Source organism: Protopterus annectens, chromosome 5.part0 (genome assembly GCF_019279795.1).
Source record: "Protopterus annectens isolate FY-2018-M chromosome 5.part0, PAN1.0, whole genome shotgun sequence".
Taxonomy (NCBI): Eukaryota; Metazoa; Chordata; order Ceratodontiformes; family Protopteridae; genus Protopterus; species Protopterus annectens.
Genome location: NC_056735.1, coordinates 258,259,066 through 258,284,055, shown reverse-complemented (window position 1 = coordinate 258,284,055; position 24,990 = coordinate 258,259,066). Strand labels below are relative to the sequence as shown.

The 24,990-nt window shown below is 38.6% G+C and overlaps 1 protein-coding gene across 3 annotated transcripts in view; it reads right to left on the bottom strand.

Annotated features, from left to right (window-relative positions):
* Positions 1-24,990, bottom strand: part of SLC37A1 (solute carrier family 37 member 1) — an 815,749-nt gene that overhangs the window by 135,205 nt on the left and 655,554 nt on the right. The window lies entirely within an intron of this gene.

Genomic DNA, 24,990 nt, shown 5'->3' with positions numbered 1-24,990 from the left:
TTCTGCAACTTATAAACAAAGGTAAGTCCAAGGAAGTCATTGTTCCACTCTATTCATCAGTCATCAGACTGATCATTGAGTACAAATGACCCATTGGTATGTACTTAACCAGGCATATCCAACAACTGGAACATCCACAGAGGTTCCTCACTAAAAGAATACAGAGCGCAAGTAAAATGCCCTGTGAAGACTGCCTCAAGGCTCTATCCCTGTGTTCAGTCTCCTACAGGCTTTTGAGGGGAGACCCACTCTGAGGGACTGCCTGCACATCCACAAAATAAACGGCACCGGAATTACCCATTCTAAAGTCTTAAACTTTGCCTGTGATATAACTAGGACCTGCTTCAGAGGCAGGTATGTATCCCAGAGACTATCCAATCTATGGAACAGGCTCTTCATCCATGTGAAGCGGAGTTCCTTCCTAACCCAATTCAAGTGCACCTTGGAGGACAACTGAATGGGAAACCAGAAATTCATCCCTTGTTTGGCACCTATGTCTGTAATGGACACAGGTGACCTATAAATGGTTCATCTCCCAGGCCCACACTTACACTTATCAAGGGTAGCAGAACTTGTCAGAGATTTGAGATACATGGCTAGGCTTAAAAAGGCCATTGTGGTCATTAGCCTAGTGAACAACTATGAACCTATGTATCTGCAGAGCTTGCAGCTCTACATCTGAGAATAAATGTTTTAATACATCCAACAACAGGGAAGAGATACCACATGAAGTTGTATGCTAATTGCAAGAGTTCTGATTTAACGTATTTATCTATTTGCCAGAAATATTGTCATTTGTATGTAGGGAAGACTAAACGAACCCTTAAAAAGCAGATTTTCAAGCATATTTGGGATATCCACAGATGTAAAGCCAGTAATACACTGGCTATACATGTAGCTGAGTTTCCTGAACATTTCTTTAAGTTTATGGTGCTTCAGTTGCTCATTAGGGGTCCGCAGGATGGTGATGTCAACAATTTCACTGAGAAGGCAGAGATCAGATGGATAGTGGAACTGCAAGCTGATAAAGTCTATGTTTTGATTGCCATGGCTCCATTAACACATTTGAAAGCCAGGAGATTAGTTTATTGACTAATTGGTTTTTATCATGTGATTTGTTGGTTTTAGTACTTAAGTGTTTCTGCTTCAGTGTTTTGTATTGTATTGGTCTGATGAAGAGCTTGTAGGCTTGAAAGCTCTTACCAAATATTAAATTTTATGTTTTTAGCTGTGTTTAGTTGGATCTTTTTTTACTACTTTTTTATATAAAACGTGACGAGTATCTGGCTCACCCAGCACCTGGAGCCATTCCTCGATCTGGTGTGGTTGAAGAGCAAAAAAAAAAAAAAAAAAAAGGGCTGCAGTCTTACTTGGAGTTCCTGAAATGCAGGAGCCAATCAGGTCTTGATTCTGCCCATTCAGGTCTTTTAAACTGTAAACTGCTTGCTACACCTTCCAGCAAGCAGATGCCACTACAGTTTATACCACACACGGAGTATTAAAGGGCACACATTTAACTTCAGAAAAACTCTTTTTTTTCCTGTTTAAACAGGAGCAAAGTTTACACCACACACAGAGCACTACAGCACTTGGATTTAACTTGAAGAAAATCTTTTTTCTGTTTAATCTGTGACAAACTTCTTGCTACATTTGTAATAAGCTGATGCTACACAATATCACACAGGGAGAGCTATAGCACCCACATTTAACTTAAAAAAAGAAACATTTTCATTTTAAACTGAGCACTAACTTGCTCAGCTTTGACTGCAGGTGCAATAACAGCATTTAAAAGCTGGTATGTACTATAACTAAAGAGTAAGTGGGATCTCTCGATTGAGCACTCTAACACTTTGTGCCCAGGGCAACTGCCCCCTTTGCTTCACCCTTGTTATGTTACTGGTTCAAACAAAATAAAAATTGTATATGGCAACCTGTGTCTTCTGTCTGCCTACCACCAGCACATTTGTTAAGTGATTTTAAATATATGCTCTGATCACCTCTAGTAAAAATAAGAAAAAAAAGTACAAATAATGTCTAAAATGGTAAAGATGAGAAAACTGTCTGAGAATAAAAAAAATAATAGATTTGCTGAAGGCTCTATTAATGAAAATTTTAACTTGGATATGGAAAACAGAAGCTAGGTAAATCTAAATGTTGCAATGAATCTCTAAAGAAAATCTGGTTTTATGCAGTATGTATATGTTGGGAGTTGGATATACAAAGCTGTAAACAGTCAGAAGGAAGTTTGTGGGGAAAAAGGAGATAGATCACTGAGATGAGAAAAGTTTTTCAGTTCTAATAGCAATATAACTCAGCCCAAAGTAAGCCTCTCTGTGTTGTGCGTGTGTAGTGTTTTGTGTGTGTGTGTGTATAGTTTAGATAAAAATATATAATATAGACTGACACACAAAAATGTGTGCGCGCGTGCGTGTGTCTGAGAGAAAGAGACATAATATCAAAATATAGTTGTGAGAATGTGAGCACCACTACTCCAATCCTGGGAGGACTCTAAGTGAGGAAAATCTAGAGCACCACTGACCCAAAGGCTGCTTTTCCCCTACAGACTAGATCCAATTTGTAATGAGAATTAAAAGTGTGAGGGTTAGTCCAAGTTGCGACTGCACAAATATCACCCAAGCTAGATCTGAATAAAAATACTAAAGAAGTTGCTATAGACCTGGTGGAATGAGCTTTTGGTGATTTTGGCAAAGATAAGCCCAATTTATTATAAACAAAGATAACACAATCAGTTAACCACTTGGCTAAAGTCACTTTAGTAACTGGTTTGATCAATTTTGAATCCAAAAAGGAGATAAATAATTGGCCTGATTTCCTGAACATTTTTGTACTATGTAGATAAAAAAGTAACTGTCTGTGAACATCCAACATAGCCAACATATACTCTTCTTTGTTTGTGAAATTTGGAAAGAAAACTAGAAGGTAGATAGTTTGATTGATATTGGATTCTGACACCACCTTAGAAAGGAAGGATGGATTGGTTCTTGAGGAAATGCTATCCTTATGAAAAATCAAATAAGGAAGCTTAAAAGATAGGGCTTGAAGTTCTGAGACTCTTCTAGCAGAGGTAATGGACAATAAAAAGACAGTCTTCCAGGTTAAAAAATTTAGTTCACACTTGGCTGTAGGTTCAAAGGGAGATTAGGTCAAAGATTATAAAACCAAATTCAAATCCCACTGGGCAGTGGGATCTTTAAAAAGGGGTCTAAGAAGAAAGGTTCCCCTTATAAAGACCTTAAAAAGTCTGGAAGAAGCTAAAGAAGACTCATTTACTCCAATGTGAAAATTAGAAATAGCAGATAGCTGTATTTTAATAGCTGAAGAACTAGCACCTTCATTAAAAACCGTAGCTAAAAACTCAAGAACTTTAGGCACTGGCACTGAAAAGGGAGTAATGTCATTTTGCTGAACGCCAACGGCAACTCTTTTCCATTTATTTCTGTAAATTTTTCTAGTGGAAGCTTTGTGGGAAGATAAAAGAATGTGACATATTGGGAAGGAGAACCTGGGTTATCTAGATATCAATGAAGTGGAGAAACCATGCAGTCAACTTTAGACCTAAAATGACCCGGTACATCATATCTGTCAGATGAGACAGGAGGTCTGGAACTGGATCCAGAATCTGTGGCGGGTGAAGCAGATGAGGCCAAAGAAAGGCTAAACAAATCTGACAAGGCCAGTAAGGAGCAATGAGGATGACTGTGCTCTTCACTTGAGATGGGGGAAGGTGTAGATGAGACTGGGGCCAATCATGGAGAAGACCATCCCTTGGTGACTCTCCCAGTGGGGAGATCAGTGCAAAGAGCCTGCTGCACTTGTTGAGGGGAAATGCAAAGAGGTGTCAGCAAGGTTGGCCCCATCGATGGAATATTTTTTCCACCACTTTCATGTTAACAGACCACTCATGAGACATTAGAATGGACCTGCTTAACTTGTCTTCTATCACGTTGTATTTCCCCAGAATGTGCATTGCTATCAGAAGTCGATTGGTTGAGATTGCCTTTTGCTACACTCTCAAGGCTTCTGGACACAGTGGGTAAATCTTTGTTCCTCCTTCTCTGTTGATGTTTCAGACCACTGACATACTGTCCATTTGCATCACAATGGTCCCAGAGGCGAGAGTATCTTGAAAGGCTTGCAATGCTAGGATGGCAGCTCTCATTTCTAGGACACTGATATTGGCCTCTGTGGGGGACTATGTACTTTGGACAGTCTTTCCCAAGAAGCCCCCCCCCCCACCCAATCTGGGAGGCATCTGTGGTAACTATGGCTGTGCTAACGAAAAGTGAACTGGTGACCATGCATTATCCGATCAGAGTGAATTCACCAAAGGAGGTAATTTTTTCAAGCCTGAGTTATCTTGACTCGGGTAGATAAGAGTTGATGTAGAATGGACCACTAAGTAGCTAGGGTCCATTGAAGAATTCTCATATGGTATCTTGCTAAAGGAACCAAAACTATCACAGCAGGCATTGATCCCAAAGCTTGAAGAATCAGTCAAGTTGAGAGAGAGGAATTTTGAATGATCTTTTTGACCAGGAATCATATGGTTTATACCCTTGGTAAGGGAAGGAAAACTGTCAAGCATACTGTGTCGGACAAAGCTCTGATAAGCTCTAATATATAAGTTGGTTCTAGTTGGGATTTGCTGTGACTGATCGTAACTCCCAGGTGGGAGCATAACTGGAGTACATAATCTCATGCTTTGGTCAGATGACGCCTTGTCAGAGCAGATATGAGCCAGTATTCCAAATAGGGAAACACCCGGAATCCTTACAGTCTCAAGTGAGCTGCTACTACTGCCATGCACTTGGTGAATATCCTGGAGGCAGTGATGAGACCAAAAGGCAAAGCTCTGAATTAGTAATGACTGGCTCCCAGATGGACCTGTAGGTATTTTCTGGATCATCTGCTCATTTTTATATTATAGAAGGCATCCTGAAGATCTATTGAGAACATCCAGTCATCCTTGTGCAGGAAAGGCAAAAGGGACTGAATTGTGACCATCCAGAACTTCATGTACTGAACTGATTCATTCAGATTGCTGAGGTCCAAAATTGGTCTCAAGTCCCATTTTCTTTGGCACTAAGAAGAATCTTGAGTAAGTTCTGGACTCTTTCTTGTCTTGGGGACCTCTTAGATGACATTTTTCTAGAAGCTTTTTTATTTCTAGTGCTGTTGCTTTCCTCCGACTGGGTGTAACACTGGGGATTTTGTTCACTGTTAAAGAAAGTGAAAAGGAAAAGAGTATTATATAACCTCTGGAAATAATCCTCTACACCTGTGTATTTTTTGTAATCTCTAGCCAGGTTCTCTGGTGTAGGGATAAATGACACCTGATTGCTTCCAGAGGTGGACAATCAGGCCTCCTTTCAGGAGTGCTGGTAGGATCTGTCAGAGAAAGTATCCCTGGATTGTTGGTTCTGGGGCCTTCTCTGCCACATGGGCAGTGTCTTCTGTTTGAGTTCCCCCCTCTGCCCTTGGGGGGAACCATCATAGAAAGGACCACCTCATTGATTCCTAGAAAAGGTTCTTTGAGGTGTTGAAAAACATATGCCTACTGCAGACAGAGTATTACCATCTCGTGCACACCTGGATAGTGAATCTTTAACCTTGGGGCCAAATAAAGAACTAACATCAAAGGGAGCATTAACAAAGGAAGACTTGAAGGGTCCCACAAAATTACACAGGCACATCCAGGCATGCCTCCTAGTGGAAATGCCTGAACCCGCCACCCTTGAGGTACCTTCAGCTGCATATAAAGCAAACCTCGTGGACGAATTTGAAATGGACTGTAGAGTAGTGAACTGTGAGGCAACAGAGTTTTCTGTTCAGAAATAATGGTTCTAGAAAGGGATTTGGTGAGTTATTTAATCAACTCCCTCTAAAGTCTGGTGATGTCTGCCAAATAGTTCAGTGACCGAAATGCAAAGGTTCCTGAAATGTATATACACTTCCCGAATCTGCCCAGTGTCCTAGACTCCCTGTTAGGGTGATGAACAGAGGAACTTTGTTCTGCAAGTTCCATTTTTTTGTGGCCATCGCTACAACAATGGCATCAATTGGTACTCCCTTGCTCCAAAAGTCCCTGTCCTTGGGTGGTGCCAGAATCCTGTCTGGTCTCTTGGGGACTGGCTCAACACAGTCAGGATCCTTCCATTCCCATCAAGAGATCGAATCAATGAGCTCATTTTTGGATGGAGTCACCCAAGAGGGAGACAGGCCAGCCCCAAAGGCTTCCAGGAATAGTAATTCCTCTTGGGAAGGGTTATCGACTGACCAACTACACCTTTGTTTGAGGATCTCTAATATGTCTCCAAATGATACATCATCAGGTGGTGATCTTGGGGACCCTTTCCCCTCACTGAAATCATTAAATTCCATAACAAACTCTTGAGGAGAGTCTAAGTGCCTCCTTTTGCAGTTTCCCCTTCCTAGGGACTTCTTTGCTGGGGTGTTCCGGAGATGTATCAGAAGAAATCAATATACCCTGAAGGGTATCCTGAAGACTTTGAGCTGGGTTGTCTTTGAGGAGTGGGTAGTTGAGGCTCTTGATGCAAAGGCAACTTTGTCTGGGAAGTGGAAGCCGAGGAAGCTGGATGCGTAATTTCATTTGGAGCAGAATGCCTCAGGGGGCAAGAAAATGATGGCTCTGAAAAGACATGCTTCTGAACTGTCAAACAGTTCTTATCTGAAGACAAATCACTCAGAGCAGGTGTCAGAGCTGAGCTGTCCAAGGCCAAGGCACCGAGGGGTAGAAACAGCTCTGACAATCTCAGAGTTGACTCTAACATCTCAGATCTAGTGCCAATGCTACAGCTTCAAGAGTCATTCAGTTGTCCTCGGAGCCAGTACACTCAAAGACAGTACCAGAGTAGAAAATACAATGAACTTGAGATCCAATATGAACAGATCTGGGATTCTTGGTTCCAACTGCTCTGAATCCAAAGGTCAGATTGGAGAAGGAGACAAAATAGTCGGGGTAGTGCTTATGAAGGTCTCAGGACCCAGTGGAGTAGGAGCCAGAAGAACCCCCATTTGAATTCGCATCAAGAGAAATTTCCTCATCCTATCCACATCTACTTTGGTCAAACTTCTGGAGAATTGAGAAGCGGAAGCAATGGATGAGGTCCTGCAGTGGTGGAGTCTCTCTAGAAAAGGAGATGTGAGACAGGAAGTTATCAGATCCAGAGTGTGAGGAGATCAGATCTGAGGAGAGCTATCTTTGTGTTTCTTAGGATCCGATGAGGTTGGATCCAACATCTTAGATTTTGAATCAGAAGAAATCAGATTAGAAGTTTTTGTCTTCGGATCTGATGGAATTGGATCCAGTAACTTAGTTATTTTAGAAGGCAGCTCCAAACTCAGAGCAGAAGAGCCTAATGGATCCAATGGATGCATTTTAGCCTCCCTTTTATCACCTTTCTGGCAGGTTTAAGCCCCAGATGCTGTATCAGAGGATGACAGTGGCATTAATCCTCTTAATATTAATTTATTTTTCCGGTCAATAAGGGCCCTTGGATTAAAGCCCTCACATATGTCACATGCAGAGTTTAAATGGGCAGGGCCTAAGCAATGTACACACAACTTGAGTGCATCTGACAAATAGGTTCATAGGTTGGTACTAGGCTATCAGCCCAAGGGCCTAAATATACCTAGCCAACAAGGTTCCCTGGCTTACGCCACCCAAGAAATTTATTTTCCTGTGCCCCTTTCGAGCAGAGCTGAAGAAGTGATCCCCGGGGTGCATTTCCTATTTCCCATCCACTCATCAAGATTTTTGTTGAAGAGTGCTAATAAGGAACTTTGCTTGACACAGATGGGTAGCTTTTTCCAGAGCATGGGAAGTCTCTGGGACAGGATTTTATCCCTCCAGCATGTCCTGTTTATTGTGGTGACAAGGTTTAGGTCCCTAGAGCATGTAGCTTGGAGGGATTGGGATTTCTTTAGGTGTAGCATGTCCAACAGCTTTGGGTTTGACATAGCTTTATATGTTAGGCAGAGATCACCTCAGAGTAGGCGATATGCTACAATGTAAAGCTGAAGTTTTTTGAGACCATTAGTGTACGGCATCTGAGGCCAATAATCCTCTTTGTGATGTACTTCTGTGGCCTTTCCAGCTGCAGATGTCTTGTGAGGTACATTCCAAAAGGGACGTTGTACTCTATAATGGGTCTAATGAGTGTCGAGTAGACGGGAACAATGACCTCTTTTTTCCTGGATGAGATCTCTTTTGTGATGAGGTGTGCCACGTAGAAGGATTTCCTGACTACTGCGGTGATGTGATTATCAAAGGAGAGACTACTGTCCACCTGGGTCCCAAGGTCTCATCACACATTCAGCATTAAGTAGACTGCCGCCTATGTGGTAGTTCATGGGTACAGAGTTTTTCCCAAAGGGGATGACAATGCACTTTTTGGCACTGAGCTTGAGGCCATGGATCTGATACCAAGCATCTGTCTCCATGAGGCCCTTCTGTAGGATGTTCATATCATTTGGGAACTTGACTATGGCTCCTAGTTTGCAGTCATCTGCGAACTTCACTAGCCAAAGGCCTTCTGTGTTAGCCTGTACTTTAGAGAAGTAGATACCAAACAGGAGAGGTCACAGGACCATCTACGGCTTTGGTGACTGCCTCAAAGAAGTCGATCAGGTTCAGGAGGCATGATCTGCCTTTCACAAACCCGAACTCGTTGAGGTCCAGAGTTTGGAGGTTACCAATGTCTTTGTTTATGAGTTCCATAATGATACGTTCCATTGCCTTACAGACCAGGCTCGTCAGGCTAATAGGGCATTACTTCCCGGGATCAGTGGTTGCTCCCCCTTTGTGGAGTGGGATAACTGTTGTGTGCCATTCAGTGGGCACAAAGCCTGACGTGAGGCTATGACTGAACATGATGCTTAAGTGGGGAGCCAGTTTGTTTTGAAGTTCATGTAAAACGCAGCCTGGGATGTTGTCCAATCCAATGGATGCTGCGTTTTTGGCTTTTACAACAAACCTTACATTTTTGAAAACCCAAAGGTTTTTTTAACATTGTTATATAAACAGCAGCCAAGGAAAAGGAGAAAAGAGGAAAAAGGAAAGAGAAGTTTTTTGCTTTTTTAACTTTAAATAAGTTATGAAGGAATATCAACAATGGTAAGTAAAAGAAAACCTACCTAAAAGGTAGAAGAAAGGGAACAATTGCCAACAATGGTAATTAAGGAAAATACACTAAAAATGTAACAAGGGTGAGAGGTTAAAGTTAAAGACATAAAATTCTAACAAGTAAAATAAATATGAATATAGGAAGTTACATAAGGTAAACATTTATATTACTCACAAAACACTAGGTAAACTTGAATGCTAACAGCAACCAACATCTGAATGCAAAAGCGGCAGATAAGATCTGAGATATGGTAGGGGACTTGTGCATTATGGGTAAGAGAGGAACCCGAGAGCTTTCAGTTTTCCACAAGCTGTAAAAAGTGGCAGAGTCAGATCTGAACCCAACAGCTGAGGATTGAATGACAATGACAACATCAGATACCACTTTCTGTTGTACCAGAGACACTGGAAGGAATAGACTGTATTAATTTTATGAAGGTGCAAATAAACAACTGGTTGGTGTTCCACAGCAGAATTTGTTAACTGAAAGTGTACAATGTGTGTGTGTGTGCTACAAACCTGGCCACGAAAAAGCAGCTAAGACTTATACTTGTAAAGATTAAATTATACCAGCAAAAATAATTGCTACTGAGAAAATTGTGGAAGAAAGGAAAGGTATTAAAAACTGGGGGCAACAGAGTATTTGTTTAAAATTATTGTTCACTGTATACGAGACAGAAGAGATGCACATTTCTCATAGTGATCAGGGAATGCAGACAGGCAAGTGTGAGTTTCAAGCTGCTGTATCCAGCTATCTTTAGAACACTTTTCCTGGAGTATCAAAGACATGCTTGCATGCAAAATAGGATAAATAGGAAATAAAGTTTAACCAACAAAGAGTGAGCCAGCAAACAGAAAATGACTCTGCTTCTCATTCTTCTGACAATGACAAAGTCTACAGATTAGATAGACTGTGCCAGTGAAATATTTCCCGTTGTTCCAAAGAAAATACTCAAGTGTCAGAAGAAAGCACAGGAGTTGACTAGAAGAATCAGAAGTATTTTGGATATGAACCAAAGCCTGGTACTGGGAGATGAAGATGATTGTGAAGAAGACTAACAACATTGTGAACCTAGTTAATAAATGGGAGAGAGTAAAGCATCAGTGTGTTGCTTAATAAATTGTGTTTATTTAAGTTTTGTCTGTTTTGATAATTATTGTTTTTTTTTTTTTTACGGCTTCAGTGTTTGCATTTTATTAAGACTGTAAATCCATCCATCCCATTACATATAGGATTAGACATGTGAAATGTGCCTTTGCAAGAACAAGTGGCTGAGAAAGATCGGACATTTGTTGACTGCGTTAAACTGGTGTGTATAATGTAAAGCATTTACCACACTTTGTGTCATTAATATTTAGCAGGGCACTGAAGGGACTGAAGAAATACGTGCAAGTAAAACAATTTTTGTTCTTATTAATATTTTTTTAAACAATTCATGCTGTAAATTGGGTGTTATATTGTAAAACTGTCATTGTATGGGGTGCAGTTAGGAGTATTTTAAATGCGGGGTGTGCAAGTCTTATCAATGACTGTTATATATATGCTAAAGATATTTAAGCAAGAAAGTACTAGTGAAATGCATCCAAGCTTTATACTGCAATGAGGTAAGAAAGGACAGAAAGAAGCACGTTAAAGTTAATATAATGCTAAGATTTGGGGCTGCTGGGTTGGGATGTAAAAATGCATTGATCATATTTTATGTAGACGAAAGATAATTATCTCTCTTGTTTTTACAAGGGTGGTTGCCTAGGTTAATGTCCTTCATTTGAGCTATATATGTTTTAATAAGTAAATAGCTTTGAAAAATAAGGCAACATGATGAAGGCAAGGAAAAGTAAAGTTTTCTTGTACTTGAAGTCATTAGCTATTTTTTTCCATTGGCAAATACTCTCAAAGGGAGGCAAGAAGTCTATATGTACAAGCAAGTAACCATGAGAAGTTAGAAAACTGTGTTCTGTGTGAAATTTACAAAGATTATTTCATGCATCATTAAATATACTGGCTGATTTTTTTTATTAACTGCTTTTACTTGAAGATGATCTGTCTGCAGATGCAACCAATTAATCAAGAGACCTCTGAACACATTGTTCTGAAATAAATATATAAGGCACAGTCTAATTAACACTGTACAGTGGCAAGCAGTTCAGTAGATAAAAATAAAGTTTAAAACTGTGGGAAGTAAATAAGTTACATAAGGAGTTGCCTCTCCAGCAGCCTTGAAAATTTAATGCATTTAATATAACATTGTACAATTGAGTTTATTAACTTAGCCAGTGCACTTTTTCCTGGGGCTAAAAGTTAATCTTTACAGAAAGCATGCAAACTGTTTTACATAACTGCTAGGGGAACAGAGATAAGAAAAGAACAGACAATCAGTGTAAGTGGGAACACAGGCTGTAACATGAGCTTTAGCATGAGTAACCTTAAATTTAGAATGGGTCATGTCTGGCATCAGTTTGGAAACCGTACATAGTTTTGTGCATTTGCTGTTACTTAAAAGAGGATGGAGGTTCTGAAACTATGTTTGTTTTGTTTATTTAAATGTTTTCACTGAAGCAAATAGTCTTAAAAAATATGACAAAAATTCAAATGGAGACGAGAAGACGCAACTGCATAAGATATCAGCTTGCCAAACATTAAAGTATGCATGAAAAATACACACTTAAAAGAACTGCCACATATAATAGGTAGGAGTAATAACTACAAAAAAATTCAAATAATGTTAAACTAAGGACCAAATACGTAATATAAATGAAGATTCTCTGGCAGCATAGACAGTGAACATTTCACTGTCTATTCAGTCAGGGAACTTATGTTTATTTTATTTATTTATTTAGATGGAAGCAATAGCTTTCTATCATAATGGGTACTCTGGACATATTATATGGAATATAATGTGGCCTTGCAGGTAAACACAAAAACAAAGAGTACTGAATTATATTAAGAAATGTAGGGTACAAATAGTAATGTTATAGGAGACACATTTGGATAGAAATGAGCATGTGAATTTGAAAAAATAAAGGATTTCAGGATAGACATTTGGTAGAATATCAGAGACAAAGGGAACTGAGATAATAATGATTGCCTGAGAGGATCCAATAGTGTCAGAAAATGAAAAAGATAACTGTAGATTTGTGGTAGTAAGGGATTATTGGTGGAAGAGGAAAATTATGCTGACATGTTTTTATATTCCACATAAAACTGCTATTATGGAGCTTAAGATTATTTGGAGGAAATAATCATTGTTCAACAGGTAATATTATTGATGGGTGTGGACTGGAACTTGATTTGCAATAACAAGGATGTACCAGTGGACCTAAAACTTGACTCTGCTGGTATGTCCCCCCCCCCCCCCCACACACACACACACACACACTCAACAAGAGAGAAACAATTCTTTATTATATACTCATTTATTAAACAAAAAATACAGCCCAATCATGCATGGTATTATAAAAGTAAAAGAACAATTAGTGACTTACAATACAGAAAATATTTCAGCAATGATAATTGGGCTTAAATACTGCACTAACAAATTACCCTACTTTTAACTGTAATTTTGAATCGAACTGAAAAAAATATGGAACACATTGCATTTGATCTGATAGGAATTAATGACTTTTTTGTTGCTGAGTTTTTAGAGAGAAGTCTGAAATTGAAGGGAGGTACTTTGTGCACTTCAAGCCTAAGCAAGCAGCACTAACTTCATCTGTCAGTTGGTTTCTTTTGTCAGTTTTAATGTTGTTTAATGCTGAGAATAAGGTCTCACAAAAGTATGTAGAGGAACACATTTTTAAGGGTGCTAAAAGTTTCCAGTATTCGGTTCCAATCATTCAAAACTTCTTGTTTGTAGGAGGGGCACTTTTCATTCTGCAGGCGATTCCTTTCCGGATCCTCAAGTTTAGACCTGAAGTCGACAAACACTTGAGTCCAGATACTAGGCTGGAAGTACACTAACTCCAGCTGTAATCCTTCAGTTTCTAGCCAGTGGAAAGCATTTAATTCCATAGTACTGTAGACAACTACGTCCGGATATCTAATTATTTTAATTGTCTGTTCTAAACTTCTGAATTGACTAAATCTTCCACCAAACTGATCAATTATGGAGTTTAAATGTGTTGGTACTTTATATGCAAGGGCTCCATTTCATGCACATCCGAGCTGATCTCCTCAAAATATTTCTTTAGTCGAGGAAAATACTTGTAAGTTTTAGTCTCCACATCGCGTTAAAAATTTGAAGTTTAGTTTCAAAGGCTTTTATGTATCCAAACATAATATCAGTACTTTTGCCAAAACCTTGTATCTTTAAGTTCAGTTCATTCATATGAACAGAGAGGTCTGTAAAAAACATCAGTGTGCTGACCCATGTGCAATCACTAAGCTGAGGAAACTGTTGCAAATTTTTATTCTCAAGATATAACTTAATTTCCTCATACCACTCCACAAATCTTTCAAGGTCTTTTCCTCGGCTCAGCCACCTTACATTGTTGTACATCAGCATTCCGTTATACCATTATAAGTTTATTCAACTTCCTGCAAAAGTGCAGAAAATTCTCGCTTGTGAAGGGGTTGGGCAGCAATAAAATTCACTATTTTTGTTACAACTGTCATTACATCATTTAGTTCTTGTGAATCATTGGTTTATAGGTGTGTACTAGGCTAATGGCCCTGGAGCCTTTACAAGCCTAGCCCATAGAAGTGCCCTGGCTGGAATCCTGCCTTGGTACACAATACCTCCTGGTGGATAATGCAATGAAACTGCACAAGTGGATGTCCAATAGCTTCCATAAACAGTTTCACAAATCCAACCTTTTTTCCCACCATATTGGGTGCTCAACTGTCGTCACACATACAACTTTAGACATATCAATGCTTAGATCATGGAACAGTTTTACAACAATGTTGCATATTTCGTTCCCTGATGTAATACTGGCACTGCTTCCAGCTTTACCAGCTCTTCCCTCATTGTCTAACCATTGGAAAATCTAGCAATGATGGCCAACTGAGCCGATGAGGTGACATTAGTAGTTTTGTCAAGACAAATTGAAAAATATTTACAATTATTTAAGTCTCCTTTTAATTGTTGTTGTACATCAGAGATCATTGTCATCACTCCATTTCTGCCAAGTGGTAAATCAGAAATACGCTTAATAATAGCATCTTTATTTTGCATATCTTGAAACAAAAAAGGTACAGATTTTAGAAGAGTTTCTTTAATAAATTCTCCTTCACTGAGGGCCTTTCCATGCTGAGCTATGGAGTGAGCGATGCTGAAACTTGCTAATGTTAAATTTGTAGGGCCTCTTAAAAATTTAAGGAAGTTACTTGATTAACACTCATTGCAGTGTAGCTGCTGTGAAATGTATTCCTTCCTTTCATCCTCACTTTTCCCAAAATCCACTGATGATTTGTTTCAAAATGCCTTTTTAATAGGTTCATAAGTAGGTACTAGGCTATCAGCCCAAGGGCCTTAGTAAGCCTAGCCAACAAGGTTCCCTGGCTTACAACACCCAAGAAAGTTAATTTCATGTGCCCCTGTCGAGCAGAGCCACAGAAGTGATCCCCGGGGTGTATTTCTTATTTCCCATCCACTGATCAAGATTTTTGTTTAAGAGTGCTAATGAGGAACTTTGCTTGACATAGATGGGTAGCTTGTTCCAGAGTATAGGAAGTCTCTGGGACAGGAATCTATCCCTTCAGCATGTCCTGTTTATTGTGGTGGCAAGGTTTAGGTCCCTAGAGCGTGTAGCTCGTAGGGATTGGGATTTCTTTGGGTGTAGCATGTCCAACAGCTCTGTGTTTAACATACCTTTATATGTTAGGCAGAGATCTCCTCGGAGTAAGCGATATGCTACAGAGTAAAGCTGGAGTTTTTTGAGAATGGCAGTGTAGGGCATCTCTTTGAGGCCAGTAATCCTCTTTCTGAGGTACTTCTGTGGCCTTTCCAGCTGCTGCAGATGTCTTGTGAGGTACATTCCAAAAGGGGCATTGTACTCTATAATGGTTCTAATGAGTGCTGAGTAGAGGGGAACAATGACCTCTTTTTTTCCTGGATGAGAACCCTTTTGTGATGAGGTGTGCCACATAGAAGGATTTCCTGACTACTGCGGCAATGTGATTATCAAAGGAGAGACTACTGACTACTGTCCACCTGGGTCCCAAGGTCTCATCACACATTCGGCATTAAGTAGACTGCCGTTTATGTGGTAGTTCATGGGTACAGAGTTTTTACCAAAGGGGATGACAATGCACTTTTTGGCATTGAGCTTGAGGCCATGTCTCTGACACCAAGCATCTGTCTCAGTGAGGCCCTTCTGTAGGATGTCCACATCATTTGGGGACCCAACTGTGGCTCCTAGTTTGCAGTCATCTGTGAACTTCATTAGCCAGAGGCCTTCTGTGTTAGCCTGTACTTCAGAGAAGTAGATACCAAACAGGAGAGGTCCCAGGACTGAACCCTGTGGTACCCCACTTGTCACTGGTTTGAAGTCAGATTTGGGAGTCTGCAACTTTTACAGTGTGGGTTCTGTCAGTGAGCCAGTTGGCAACCCATCTTGTGATGTAGGGATGTATACCTAGTTTAGTGAGTTTAACTATAATTCCAGAATGCGGGATGTTGTCGAAAGCCTTGGCAAGGTCAAGATAGGCTGTGTGAACCACCTTACCTTCGTCTACAGCTTTGGCGACTGCCTCAAAAAAGTTGATCAGATTCAGAAAGCATGATCTGCCTTTTACAAACCCAAACTGGGTGGGGTCCAGAGTCTGGAGGTTAACAATGTCTGTGTTTATGAGTTCCATGATGATACACATTCCATGGTCTTGCAGACCAGGCTCATCAGGCTAATAGGGCGATAGTTCCCAGGATCAGTAGTGGCTCCCCCTTTGTGGAGTGGGATAACTGTTGCTGTGCACCATTCAGTGGGCACAATGCCTGACGTGAGACTATGATTGAACATGGTGCTTAGGTGGGGAGCCAGTTCATTCTGAAGTTCGTGTAAAACGCAGCCTGGGACGTTGTCCAGACCCATGGATGCTGTGTTTTTGGTTTTAGAGAGTGCAGCTTTTACCTGCATAGATGTGACTACAGGGACTCTGCATTCTTCCTGTATAGATATGGGCCCTATAGGAGGTGAGAGGGGGGTAAAGTTAGCACTGAACCTATCTGCCAGAATGTTGGCAATATCAGTTGGTTCTGTAATTTTTGTGCTGTTGTGCTGTAACTCGGAGCAGGGTGTTGCCATTGAGATTCTTGACATAGCTATAGAATGCTTTGTGGTTGCCCTTAGAATCAGTGGCAATTTTGTTTTCGTAGCTAGCTTTGGAAGATCTTATAAGGGATTTCAGCTTCTTACTGAGGCTGACCAGGGAGCTCCTCCACTCATGGGATTTTACTCTTTTGCAACAGTTTCTTCCTTCTGTTGTAGAGTTTGTTTATGGCAGGGGGCCACCAGATTGGATTCCTTTTTTTGGAGGATAGCGTCTTGGTTATGATTGGGATAGCACGATCCATGCACTTGTGCAAGTACTTATAGAGTGCATTTGTGTAGGATTCAGCAGTTGTAACTCTATTGTCCATCTGCATGGGTGTCATGAAGTTCGCCACTTCTGTCTTAAGCATGAAGTTGACTTTGGAGAAATTTTTACTGTGGTTTCCTTAATTGTGGGTGGGGGCAGGATGCAGATATCTAGGGTGATTAGCTTATGGTCGCATCTGACCAACGAGGAGTTGACTTCAGATGTGGAACACCGGTCACTCATGTTGGTAATGAATAGGTCTAGGATATTGTTGCCCCTGGTGGGGGTGTGGATAAGTTGATCCAGGGCATTGGAATTTATGAATTTCAGAAAGTGTTGAGCGAAGGAGTTGGTACATGAGTAGTTTTCCCAGTTAATGGTGGGGTAGTTGAAATCGCCCATTATTAGGGTGTTTCGTTGAACCATAAGTCCTGCCTACTACTGTTTCATGATACAATAAGCACAAAGATTTGCCATTTCTGTCAATAACGCCATACTTGTCAGTCCATGCATCTTGAAAGCTTCGACCGCTTCCTTTATCACTCAGTCTGGATTTTTTTATTTGAGGTTCCTCCATATCAGGGCTAGATTAGAACACTGAAGATATAAGAATTTACAACTTCTGTAATTTTCTACGAGTTCTCACAAATTCAAAATCCATTTCTCCTGACATCATGAATGAGGACACATCTTCAGAGGAATTTTATTATACACACTATGACTCATACATACTGTACCACATTTACATTCAATATACAGGTCAAGAACAGCAGGCAACTCAATATATAATAAATTAAGACCACCGTTATAAAATGTAAAGCAGAGAATGAACTTAAGATCAGTGCAGATACCAAATGAAAGTACAAGGCTTTATTCAGTTATGTCAGAAAATTAAGGAATAATGTTAAATAGGTGTACCAAGGTTAGCCATAATAACACACATTCCAGTCCCAAGGATATTATATCAGAGTATATATTATCCAACAAACAACAAATGTAGTGCCAATTGTCTGAGTGTCTGCCCTCAGCAGGGCACGAGACATCTGCTGTCACAGCACACTGCCTTCCTTCAAGATAGGCATACTCATTTTCTCTTGCATTTCCATCAAGTGAACAAAAAAACAAGGATTTATCTGTGCTTTGTTTTGCTTTATTTCCAACAAGTGCCAATTCCACAACAGATAAACTAAGAAAGAAACACGCTCGCCTGCCCGCAGAGACTCTGACAATGTTCCACTAATGCTCTGATTATATTTCAGATGAACCACATTTAACCACTAATTATATTTCCAAATGATTTCTAATCTAGGACCAAACGGAGACATACAATCATGCACTTTCGTCTTTAATCATAAAGTGCCCAAGTCATTAATAAACTTGCTTGTTGCACAGAAGCCCGGTATGAGCAAAACAAATCAGTGTCCCAAGCCATCTTAAATAACACTGCAGGGGTTCAGAGAAACAGACACGATACAAGGTAGAAAAATAATGGCCACTGTAATATGTTGATTGGCTTTATTTATCCCCCCAAAACACACAGACACACACAGGCACACAAAATTTACTTTGAATGCACCTTTGTTGTAGCACACTTGGGCATGTAATACCATTCCACATATGAAATGACTTTCAGTTTTATACAATGAGCCAAAAGCTGTTGAAAAAATAAATCAATAGAAACATTTCCACTTGAGATAGTACCCATGTTTTGAATCATCATGCTCCCAACACAAATTTCCAAATCTTCCTTGTCATTAATAACCTCGTTTGAAAATGCCAAAAACTCCATGGCTGATAAAGTAGATAATGATTCCCAAAAATACAGTGGCCAGTGTAAAAAATGTTCAACTCCAAAACCATAGCAAAATACAAGGACCAACTGTAGGCACGCATGACCAAAAATGGGTTCATACCAGTAATACCAACCTAATACCAGTAATATATCATCAGTGAAAATTCACAGGATATATATAGCAAATAAGAAATATTCTAACACATAACAATTGTGCTCATTTCCCAACAGAAGTCATGACAATAGAGTTAGCAGAAACTTCAAAAGTAAAAGATTGGTACAATGGCACAGAGGAATAGAACAAGGGCTTGGCACTGACTAAAGCTGGGAAATTGAGGGGCAGGGTGAGGCATGCGGCTTACTCATACTGGGCGAGGGAAGGAGATTTCACAGCCCACAGTGTTGGTGGTTTCTAGTGGAGGTTGGGACAGTGATCCAGAGGGGTGGCTGAGAAGCATTCAAGAACTGCCAATCAGTATCAGGGAGATGTATTTGTGGCAGTAAGCATAAACCAAACAGGCCTAGCAAAGCATTTCACACTTTGACAGAGTATACAGCAGTACAACCATTAGTGGAAAGGGACCTTAAGCAGAAAACCTTTATGTCTTCTTTGGAGATATCTCATGAAAAAAGAGATGCTGAGGGTCAGCAGGAAGTGGAGAAAAAATAACTGAAAAGGAAAAGGTCAGAAGAGTCAGTTCTAATACTCTTGTCTTGCTAATATAATTCTGTAACATGTGGCCAAGAGACACTTGAAAGAAAGAAACTCAAATGTATGTCATTATTTGAAGCTCAGTCCTCAGATGATTCCAGTGATTTACCAGAAAACCACACATTTTATGAGGAATAGCCCAAATTAGGAAAAAATATGGACATTATGCAAAAATCTGTACAGTTGAGAGGTATGGTGCAGTGTTACAAACAGCTTGTGCAGGAAAGAGTCCATTTTTCTGCTCATTTATTTTTTTTAAGTTCTTTTAATAATGCTTACAATTACTTACCTTTTCCTTCTGACACTGTGGAGAGCTGATGCCGCCAATATTTTCATGCGGGTGGACTGGACAGACTTTCCTTTAGCTTTCTTCTCTCACGCTCTGCTGTATCTTTGTGCTGGTTGGTTATCTGTAAGCTCAGATAACCATTCAGCTTGAAAAAAGGTGTTGAATTCTGGGTTTTCGGGTTTATATCGGAAACTCCAAACAGCCGCACAAACTACTTTATTTCTGGACAATATTTATGAAAGACTGAATCATGCCACCGTTAGAGAATAACGATGGTCCACAACTCATAGCTAAGATAAGAGGAGATGAGATAAAAAATGACAATGTGTGATTAATCCGCAGAGAAATCTCCTGGAACAAATGGCATTCGTTTGGAAGTTAGGAGGGAAGAAACTGATATAGATCTGGACGGTTGTGTTTAACTGTATTTTAAGGGGGGAGCAGTATCATGGAAGAAAGTTGTGGTGTCTGTATTATGCACAGAGGATAAAGAACCTTCAGAACCAGCTTCATATACACCTATTTCAATTTTAGCCAGAATTATAAAGTGTTTCTATCTTTAATAATAGAATGGCAAAGGTATTGCCAAAATTGATAGATACAGATTGATGTAAACATTTGACATTAATAGAACAATGATGATCCAGAGGGAAGTAGAATGTAAGAAAGCATTGCAATTCTTTTTGGGTCTTGGTACAGCAAAAGCATTTCGTAGAGTCAGCTGGGGTTTTATAAGTAGGGAAATGGTAGTACCTGCACTCACTTACAGAATAATAGCATCAATTAGGAAGATATAAGAAGGGTCAGAGACAAGAATTAAGGTGGAAGGGATCTTCTATGACAAGCTGAGTTTGAAAAGAGGAACAAAGCAGGGGTCTCCTCTTTAAAATTTGCTATCCAATTTATATCTAGAGCTATTAGCAAAGAAAATAAGGGACTCACAAAATTACAGATATAAATAACATGATAATCAAGAAACGTTAGCTTTATTTATTTATTTTGTACTTAAAAAAATCCACAAAAAGACATTTTGGTGTTGTGGAATATTTTGACACAGTTTCAAGTCTTTTATGGATATAAATTAATGAAGATAAAACAATAGCTATGGTGATAAACTATATACCCACAGGTCTATGCCATAAGAGCAAAAGTTCAAAAGACTGAAAAACAAAATATCTGAAACTCAAAATATTGAACATGGGAATTTTCCCCTTTTCCACTATTGTCAGATCTCAAAGTTGGTATATATAGTTAGCAGGGGGTGTGGGGGTACAGGGAGCTTGTCCCCTGCATTAACAATGCTTTTGTATTTTGAGTTTAGGTATTTTGGTTTTCAGTCTTTTGAACTTTCGATCTTGTGACATAGATCCATACCGACACATGAATTGGTTCAGCATTATCCATATTTATGGGGACAGGATAAAATTAACTATTTAGGTGTATGTATATAATTACAAGTTGATAGGAATGGAGTGTGACAGGAAAAACCAAAGATATTCAAATTTATCGATAAAATCACTCTTTATTCACAATGGTCCAGACAGATAAGCGCTTTCGCTAAATAGCATCATCAGATCTTAAAAAGTCTCTGCCCAAAACTAAATCTTTATATATAGAAGTTTGAAAATCTTGTACCCAATCAGATCTTAAAGTCAATTAGTTGCCTTAAAGTAATATTACTTTTATAACAAATATCTTGACAGTGTCTACACGAAACTATTATTACATTGATAAAAGTTCTCATAAGAATTCTCATAAAAATTGTTGACATATTACAAAAAATAAAAATATATTAATACATGATAAAAATATATCTACTATAAAAACTTTCATGTCTACTTCTCCTATATGGAATGATAAAGAAAAAAGCTTTTACTTGAACAAATGTGTAACATGAATATCTAAGAAAGCACTATATACTACTGGTATCATTTTAGGAACTTGAGCCAGCATGCTCCAATAAATCATCCTCTAGTTGAAGCTTACTTCAAACTAACAGAGGAAGAATGCCATGTGTATTATGAGAACTTGAATAAAAATTTTCCACATAGACGTAAGGACAACCTTAGCTATAGAGAAAGGCAAAGCTTGAAATTATTACAGACTGAATCATCTATTGTAATTAGACCTGCAGATAAAGGAGGAAAATAGTAGTCATGGATGCTAGTCATTATGCTAAAGCAATGGATAAACTTTTGGAAGATAAATATTATGTAGAAATTTCTAAAGATGAAGTCCATGGAATAACAAAGTATATTATAGATACATTGTTGGATATGTATAAAGGTCGCACCATTGATAAAAATTTATTTGAGTATTTGACAATTAAAGCTCCACTCATACCGGTGATACAAGGCCTCCCCAAGATTCACAAAGATATATTTGACCCTCCAATGAGACCGATAGTAGCAGGTAGTGGATGGGTAACTGAGCATATGTCTGTGTATGTGGAAAAACATTTGAGACCAGTTTTGAATAACAACAGTTATGTACTCAAGGACAGTAAACAATTCCTAATAGAATTATATGAACAACTTAAGTCAGTTGGTGATATCGGGGCTTTGACTCTGGTTACATTTGATGTACAATCTCTATTTACCATTATACCTAATGGAACAGGTATACAATATATTACAGAATACTTGAAAAAACACAGTGAATATACAATTATACAGATTGAACTAATTACTTATTTTTTAGAATTAGTATTGGAAAACAACCTTTTTATATTTGGTGACAAAATCTACAGGCAGCTGGATGGGGTGGCAATGGGCACCCCATGCGCGAACAGCTATGCCAATATGTTTTTGGCTTATTGGGAGGAAAATGTATTATTCCTGATCCCTGAATTTGGAGAACATGCTAGATTCTATCGACATTTCATTGATGACCTCTTTGTCCTATGGGATGGCCATCAATATGAGTTGGATATACTATTTTCAAAAATGAATAATCTGACAAATTATCTTAAGTTCACCATGAATAAGTCAAGTACCAGAATAGATTTCCTTGACCTGTATATAGAAAAATTACCATGTGGCTTGATCAATACAGGTATCTATAGGAAACCATGTTATAGTAATACTCTTTTGTTGAGATCAAGTATGCACCCCAGCTATGTATTTAGGAATATCATGAAAGGACAAGGGATTAGAGCTTCCAGACTGAATCCTTCAGAATCTGGTTTTACAGGAGAGTTACAAGAGTTAAGAAATAAGCTACTGGTAAGAGGCTATAAAGAAGCAGAGGTCAGTGAACAACTTGGTATAATTCCAACATTACGAAAAGACATAGCAGCACCTTATTTTGGACCTATAGTATCAAACCATACTACAGGACATGACCAGTCTTCACCTTGCATTAAGATTCCATCATTTTTTACTTCAGACCATGTAGAGGTTAGACATATTATAACCAAACATTGGTCTGTTTTATTAGCAGATGACAAGTTAAGAAATATACTTGGTGAAAAACTGAGCTTTATTTTTAGGAATAAGAAGAACTTAAAAAGGTTATTATGCTCTCCTAGACACGATGAGTTGAATAGAGATGATGGATATACCACACCCTGTGGTCAATGTAATTTTTGTACATATATAGATACCAACAATGAATTTTTACATCCAGACCTACAAAAGAAGTTCACAATTACAGGGACTGCTAATTGCATGACCACCCATTTAGTTTATTTAGCAGTGTGTCAGACTTGTTCTTCTTTTTATGTAGGCAAGACTAACAGGTCCTTCAGGGACAGGATATGTGAACACATTTCTCATATTAAGAAAGGTACAATACACAATGCTTTGGCCAAACATGTGATGCACTGTGGGGACACACATAAATTCCTGTTCAGAGCCTTGGAAGTTATAACCCCCAGTGCGCGTGAAGGTGATATTAGGAATCACACGGAATGTAGAAATGGGAATTGGATAATAAAATTAAGAGCATATAGAGGCATGGGTCTGAATGGAAGGGCATCCATCAAACCAGTATTATGCAGACGTAGGAATATTAAATATTGAGTAACATTCTCTTATTAGCCATCCACTCTTGTAGTTGCGTATGGATTTCTTTACAAAGATGTTTTATGTCTTGGTGTGTTTATGGGTTCTTAGTATATACATAAGCATTTATACTTTTTGTAATAGGTTTGTTTATCCAACTAGTGAGTAGTATATATAGGGCTTTCTTAGATATTCATGTTACACATTTGTTCAAGTAGAAGCTTTTTTCTTTATCATTCCATATAGGAGAAGTAGACATGAAAGTTCTTATAGTAGATATATTTTTATCATGTATTAATATATTTTTATATTTTTATTTTTTGTAATATGTCAACAATTTTTATGAGAATTCTTATGATAACTTTTATCAATATAATAATAGTTTTGTGTAGACACTGTCAAGATATTTGTTATAAAAGTAATATTACTTTAATGCAGCTAATTGACTTTAAGGTCTGATTGGGTACAAGATTTTCAAACTTGTATATATAAAGATTTAGTTTTGGGCAGAGACTTTTTAAGATCTGATGATGCTATTTAGCGAAAGCGCTTATCTGTCTGGACCACTGTGAATAAACAGTGATTTTATCGATAAATTTGAATATCTTTGTTTTTTCCTGTCACACTCCATTCCTATCAACTTGCAATTATATATATATTTTGATTTTCTGGAGTGGAGTGTTTGTCAGGTTTGATGGTTAGTTTATCTCTACAACTGTTATATTTAGGTGTATGGATTAAAAAAGGATTCTCTTTTGGCAGTTAATGATGTGTGGGAAGAGACTAAACAAAAGAAAATACAAAAACGGAGAAACTGGAAGATCTTGATTATAGATAAGAATGCAAAAATACAAGGAGTGAAATTTTTTTTAGTCCATTTAGTTTTATATACAGGTCAGGCATATTTTTATCAAGCAGAACAGAAGTTGTGGATAATAATTACTAAAGACTTGAATGAACTTATTAAGGATTGAATAGAAAAAGAACAAAACTTATGAAGGTTAAGTTGATTATCTCCATAGATCAAGGTGATTTTGATTATCTGATCTGAAGGAATGCTAAAAGCTACACAATTAAGTTTCATATACTTAACACAAGCAGAAGGTTATACATCAGAATAAAAGTGATGTTAAGGTATTCAGATAAAATAAGTACGGAGGGAAAGTAATACAGTGGGATGAGGCCAAGCAGAAGTTTGGACTGCAGATTACAGACCGTGCTCCCTGTTAGGAATTGATATCAGAGTACAGACAATGATAAAAGATAGGGGAGTGCTAAGTGAAAGATCAACTCTGGTACAGTTTTTATTTAAGTCTAAAACAGAATCTGCTGTTAAAAAGGGGATAATTAATAAAATACTGCATGATAACTATACGAATCATGGAGAGGAGATAAAGGATAGGGAGAGAGATTGGAAAGGTAATTTACAAAGGAACAATGGGAGGACATTTTTATGGCTCTCAAGTATGCAGCAAAGTCCTGGAGGTTTAGGATTTTTCACTTGGAAGTTT